Genomic DNA, 6,933 nt, shown 5'->3' with positions numbered 1-6,933 from the left:
CATTTTTAGTTAATTTTTGTACACAGTGTTAGGTAAGGGTCCAACTTCATTCTTTTACATGTAGATATCCAGTTTTCCCAGCACCATTTCTTGAGAAGATTGTTCTTTCCCCATGGAATGGTCTTGTCACTCTTGTCAAAAATCATTTGACCATACATGTGAGGGTTTACTTCTGGGTTCTCTATTCGGTTTAATGGGTCTATGTCTGTCTTTATGTCAGTACTACACTGTTCTGATTACTGTAGCTTTGCAGTACGTTTTGAAATCAAGAAGTGTGAGTCCTTCAGCTCTGTTATTTTTCAAGATTGTTTTAGCTATTCAGAGGCCCTTGAGATTCCACATGAATTTTAGGAACTGTTTTTCTCTTTCTGCCAAAAAATGTCATTTGGATTTTCATAGGGATTATATTTAATCTGTGGGTCACTTTGGTAAGTATTGATACCATAACAATATTAAGTCTTCCAATTCATGAACTTGGTTTGTATTTCCATTTATTTGTGTCTTCTCTAATTTCTTTCAGCAATGTTTTGTGGTTTTCATTGTATAAGTTAATTATGTAACTTATAATTGTATAAGTTAATCTTTGGTTAACTCCTAAGTATTTTTTAATTTTTACTTTTTTAATAAATTTATTTATTTATTTTTGGCTGTGTTGAGTCTTGTTGCTGCATGCAGGCTTTCTCTAGTTGCGGTGAGCGGGGGCTATTCTTCATTGCGGTGCAGGGGATTCTCATTGCGGTGGCTTCTCTTGTGGAGCACAGGCTCTAGGCGTGCGGGCTTCAGTAGTTGTGGCTCGCGGGCTCAGTAGTTGTCGCTCGTGAGTAGAGTGATTGATTTTACTTCTCTGGGGCTTGGTTTCTCCATCTGTAAAATGAGGGGGAATTGGGCTAGATAATCTCTGTACTTTGGGTCTAACATTGTAATACTCTAGGACTCACCATCATTATATCCTTTTTTTTTTTTAGTAGCTTAAAACAGCAATAATCTACTTTTGGTTTTCCAGTTTTCCTAAAATTGGATTCCTGGAAAATTTTCCAAAATGTCTGCCTGTTCCCCAGACACAGTCACTTAGGCATACTGACCCCAACAAAACTGTCCAAATATGAATAGAGCAAAAATATAATAAAAATAAAGAAAGAAGGGAAAATAGAATCTAGACTTTCACAGTCATGAACAAGTAAACAGAAGCCATTTCTTAGTGACTGCAGACCCACACTTTTTTCTTCCCAACTTTTTTCCATGCTTTTCTTTTCCAAGGATTTTATTACTCTTCCTCTTCCCTAAAATGAATCTGGGGCCCTCATTACCAGCTCTAAAAACACTATGACTATTTATAAGAGGACTTGAGAAGAGATGTTTTAAAAGGAAAATGACATTATATGGAGAGGAAGAAAAGCAGAATACAAAATTGTATGTACAATATAATCTCAACTAGGCTAGAAAATAGTGCATATGTTGAGGACTGTATGGCCGTACACCATAAGGTTAACAGGCTGGTCTTTAGCTGGCAGGATCCAGAGTTAGATTTTCCCCTGCACTTTAGCTTTTTTTTTTTTACATTTTTTTTTTACATTTAATGAGCATGTATTGTGCTTAAAGATTATATAATATATATTACATATATGTATGTATATATGTATAGTTTGTCTTTGACAAAAGGAAGAAGAGTGACTCCTTTATATAAGAAGCATAGAGACATATAGTAGTGGTTAAAATGGTGGGATTTAGAGTCTAAGTTCTTCAACCCCTGTGAGACTCCGTTTCCCTTCTATAAAATGGCAATGATACTAATAAAGGACCTGCTTCATAGAGTTACTTTCCAGATTAAATAAGCTACTCCATGCACATTCTTAGAGCGATGCCTGGCACCATTATTAGCCATTATTTAAAATGTTAAACATTTACTGGAAATATAATATGTGCATATGGTAAAAAAAAAAGTGCAGAAGACTTTAAAATAAAAAGTAAAATGAAAAAGTAGAAATACTTTTCCCTTCTTTAACCCCCAGCCTCACTCCTAGAAGTAACCACTGTTTACAGCTTCTTATGTAGCCATCCAGAATTTTTAAGGGCAAAGGCAAACATATATCCTCTTTTTCACACACACAGGCAGGCACACGCAGAATCATAGCATACATGCTATTTCTCACCTTGGTTTTTCACTTAATTATCTCTTTTGGAGATCTTTCCATAGCAGAACATCTAGATTTACTCCTTTTTTATTGTGATAAAAGACACATAAAATTTACCGTCTTAACCATTTTTCAGTGTACAGTTCAATAGTGTTTAAGTATATTGACATTGTTTGTGAAACAGATCTCTAGAACTTTTTCAACTTGCAAATCTGAAACTTTATAACCACTAAACAACAACTCTTCTTTTCCCCTCTCCCCCAGACCCTGGTAACAACCATTCTACTTTCTGTTTTTATGAAGTTAGATACCTCATAGAAGTAGAATCATACAGTACTTGTCTTTTTGTGAATGGCTTATTTCCCTTAGCATAATGCCCTCAAGCTTCATCCATGTTGTAGCATGTGACAGGATTTCCTTCCTTTTTAAGGCTGAATAATACTCCACTGTGTGTATATACCACATTTTAGTTTATCCATTCATCTGTCAGTGGGCATTTGGGTTGCTTCCACCTCCTGGCTATTGTGAATAGTGCTGCTATGAACATGTGTGTACAAATAACTCTTCAAGACCCTGCTTTCAATTCTTCTGGATAAATACCCAGCAGTGGGATTGCTGGAGCATATAGTAATTCTATTTTTAATTTTCTTGAGGAACATCTATACTGTTTCCCATAGCAGCTGGGCCACTTTACATTCCCACCAACACTGTACAGGGGTTCCCAGTTTCTCCACGTCCTGGCCAACAGTTGTTATTTTCTGGGTTTTTTTTTTTAATTAAATAGTAGCTCTTCTAATGAGTGTGAGGGGATTTTCTCCTTATTTCTAACAGCTACACAGTGTTTTGTGATGTGGGAAAACCTCTATCAATGGACAGTTTGTTTGAGCCTGGTCTTCAGCTATTTCAAATAATACTGTAATGAATACCCATGTATCTTTATATACAAGTGGGGTACTTTTTTAGCAAAGGAATTGCCAGGATAAAGTGTATGTGCTTTTTTGATGATAAAATAAGTTCAGACTTAACAGAAAAGTTGCAGGAACATCCATGTTCCTTTCACTCAGCTTCCCCAATGTGCTTTTTTGATGATAAAATAAGTTCAGACTTAACAGAAAAGTTGCAGGAACATCCATGTTCCTTTCACTCAGCTTCCCCAATTGTTAATAGTTTATTAATTTGCTTTATCATTTCCTTTCAATATATATGCATATTTCTCTTTTTTTTCTGAACCACTTGAGAGTGAATTTTACCCATGATGTTCCTTTAACCCTAAATACTTGAGCATGTATCTCTCAGAACAAAATGTTTCTCTTACATAAGCACAGTGCAACTAATAAAATCAGGAAATTAATATTGATAAAATACTATTATCTAACCTACAGAAAATATTCATAGTTCTCCTCTTGTACAAAAAATATTTTTTGTAGCAAAAAGAACTGGTTGCGGGGGGGGGGGGTGGTTCCAGGATGTAATTCAGGATCAGACATTGCATTTGTCATTTCTATCTGGCCTCCTTTAATCTGAAACAGTTCCTGAGGCTGTCCTTGCCTTTCATGACCATGACATTCTTTTCATTATTTATTATTATTTTTTGGAAGCAATCACAAACTTACAGAAAAGTTGGAAGTACAATACAGAATGTCCTGGATTTTTCTTCCTGAACCATTTGAGAGTAAGTCACCAACCTGATGCCCCATCATCTCTGAATGATTTCGTGTGTATTTTTTTGCCCAACAAGGATATTTTCCTATCTAGCTATGACACCACCATCAACATCAGGAAATTCACATTAATAGATTACTAACATCGAATCCTCAGGTCCCATTCAAGTTTTACCAGTTGTCCTCAAAGGCTCTATTATGGCAAAAGGATCTAGTTCAGACCCATATGGTGCTTTTAGTTGTCACGTCTCCTCCATCTCCTTCAGTCTGGAAGAGTTCCTTGGTCTTTTGTTGACTTTCAAGACCTCAACACTTTTGAAGACTATGAGCCAGTTATTTTGGAGAATGTCCCTCAACTTGGGTTTGCCTGATGTTTGCTCATGATTAGATTCAGGTTACATACCTTTGGCAGGCCTATGACAGAAGTGACACTGTACTCTTCATTCTGTCAGGTGGAGCTCGATTTCAGTGTGTCCCATTACTGATGAGTTCACTCTGATCACTTGACTAAAGTGGTATGTGCCAGGCTTCTCCACTGTGAAATTATTCTTCGTAATTAATAAATATTTTGTGGGGAAGTCCTTTGAGACTATGTAAAGCTTCCATTTCCCATCAAACTTTCAATTTGTTCACCTGTTTATTTATATCAGTATAGACTTATGGCTTCCTCTTTTATTCAATGGGTTATAATCCATTACTATCATTGTTTACTTTGATGCTCAAGTTGTCCTAGATCTGACCAGTGGGGACTCCTTCAACCTGGCTTCTGTATCCCTTTAATGTGTCCCCATCATTTTTTGTGCACTTCCTTACTTTCTGGCACAAGATGGTCCAGGTTCATCTCATACTTTCAGTTATCCAGTCCTGAAATCAGCCATTTTCCTGAGAAGCCTTGGTTCTCTTTCATGGATAATAGTATTTAGAAGCCAAATCTGGGCGCTAGGTGTGGATATTGCTATCGGTGTGTTGCTGCTCCCTGGCCCTCTAGAGGCTTCTTTTATACTCTTTTACTCACATGCTTATACACACACAACACTCACACATAATATATCTATGTCTATATCCATATCTATCTATCTATCTATCTATCTAACTATCTATCTATCTATCTATTTGGCCATGAGTTCACTCTGCTATATCCCAGCCAACACCACAGGGTTCATTCTAGTTTTCTCCCTTTCCATATTCTTAACATATTTTCTCATTTTATCAATCCCCCTTAGGTAATTGTGCTGGGAGGTTTCTTTTTCATTTTTAATAATAACTACTATTTATTGACTGCCTATCATGTGCCAAGCACTGTTCTACCCGCTTTACAGACAAAATTTTATTTAATTCTCAGTATACCTTGCGAGACAAGCATGATTATCCCCATTTTAGAAAGGAAACTTAGGCATAGCAAGGGTAATTTGCTCAAGGTAGGATAGCTAGTTAAAATGAAGCCTGGTTCAAACAAAGATGTAGATTACCTCCTAAGCACCATACTATTCTTTTTCTCTCCTTTTTTTTATTGTGGTAAAAACACCTCACATGAGATCTACCCTCTTAACACGTTTTTACGGTTACAGTAATCTGTAAGCACAATGTTGTACAGCAGATCGCTAGAACTTAGTCATCTTACATACTGGAAACTATATACCCTTAAACAGCAACTCCATATGCCCTGTTCCCCCAAACCCCTGGCAACCACCATTCTACTCTATTTTTCCACAAAGTTGACTACTTGAGACACCTCATCTAAGCGGACACATGCAGTATTTGTCCTTCTGTGACTGGCTTATTTCACTTAGCATAACGTCCTCAAGGTTTATCCATGCTATTGCATATGGCAGATTTCATTATTTTTTAAGGCTGAATAATATTCCATTGTACGTGTATGTATATACAGATATATGCCAGATTTTCTTTATCCCTTCATTTGTCAATGGGCACTTACGTTGTTTCTATATCTTGGCTGTTATAAATAATGCTGCAATGAACATGGGAATACATATCTCTCTTTGAGATCCCGATTTCAATTCTTTGGGATACATACCCAGAAGTGGCATTGCAGGATCATACGGAACTTCTATTTTTAATTTTTTGAGGGAACTTCATACTGTTTTCCATAGTGACTGCACCATTTTACGTTCCCATCAACAGTGCACAAGGGTTCCAATTTCTCCACATCCTGGCCAACGCTTCTTATCTGTTGTCTTTTTTGATAATAACCATCCTAACAGATGTGAGGTGATCTTGATTTGCGTTTCCATCATGATTAGTTATGTTGACAGTTTTTTATATACTTGCTGGCCATTGTATATCTTCTTTGAAGAAATGTCGACTTAAGTCCTTTGCCCACTTTATAATCTGATTATTTGATTTTTTTTGCTGTTAAGTTGTAGGAGTTTCTTATATTTTTTGGATATTAACCCCTTATCAGATATATGGTTTGCAGATATTTTCTCCCATTCCATTCGTTGCCTTTTCACTCTGCTAATTGTTTCCTTTGCTGTGGTGAATCTTTTTAGTTTGATGTAGTCTCGTTTGTCTATTTTTGCTTTTCGTGCTTGTGCTTTTGGTGTCATAGCCATGAAATGATTGCCAAGACCCATGTCATGAAGCTTTTCCCCTATGTTTTCTTTTAAGAGTTACTGTATCTGGTTTTACATTTAAATCTTTAATCCATTTTCAGTTGATTCTGTGTGTGTTGTAAGATAAGAGTCCAATTTCATTCTTTTGTATGTGTATGTCTAGTTTTCCCAACACCATTTGGGTTTGTTGTTGTTGTTTTAAATTTTTTATTTTTTACTGCTTTATTTTATTTTTTGATGTTTATAAATGTTTTTCTTTTTTCCCTTAAGTTATTACAAAATATTGGCTATATTCCCTGTGTCCCGACACCATTTGTTTTTGTTGTTGTTGTTGTTTTGCGGTATGCGGGCCTCTCATTCTTGTGGCCTCTCCCGCTGTGGAGCACAGGCTCCGGACGCGCAGGCCCAGCGGCCACGGCCCACGGGCCCAGCTGCTCCGCGGCACGTGGGATCCTCCCGGACCAGGGCACGAACCCATGTCCCCTGCATCGGCAGGCGGACTCTCAACCACTGCACCACCAGGGAAGCCCCACCATTTGTTGAAGAAGCTATCCTTTCCTCACTGTG

General features: G+C 37.1%; 1 long non-coding RNA gene across 1 annotated transcript in view; it reads right to left on the bottom strand.

Annotated features, from left to right (window-relative positions):
• Positions 1–537: 537 nt before the first annotated feature.
• The window catches only part of LOC132417825 (uncharacterized), a 75,451-nt gene continuing 69,055 nt past the window's right edge, over positions 538–6,933 (bottom strand). The window contains exon 3 of the long non-coding RNA XR_009517941.1: positions 538–864. This is a non-coding gene — a long non-coding RNA (uncharacterized lncRNA). The remainder of the gene's footprint in view (positions 865–6,933) is intronic.

Source organism: Delphinus delphis, chromosome X (assembly GCF_949987515.2).
Source record: "Delphinus delphis chromosome X, mDelDel1.2, whole genome shotgun sequence".
Taxonomy (NCBI): Eukaryota; Metazoa; Chordata; class Mammalia; order Artiodactyla; family Delphinidae; genus Delphinus; species Delphinus delphis.
The sequence above is the reverse complement of the archived record's forward strand: the minus strand, read 5'-3'. Positions and strand labels throughout refer to the sequence as shown.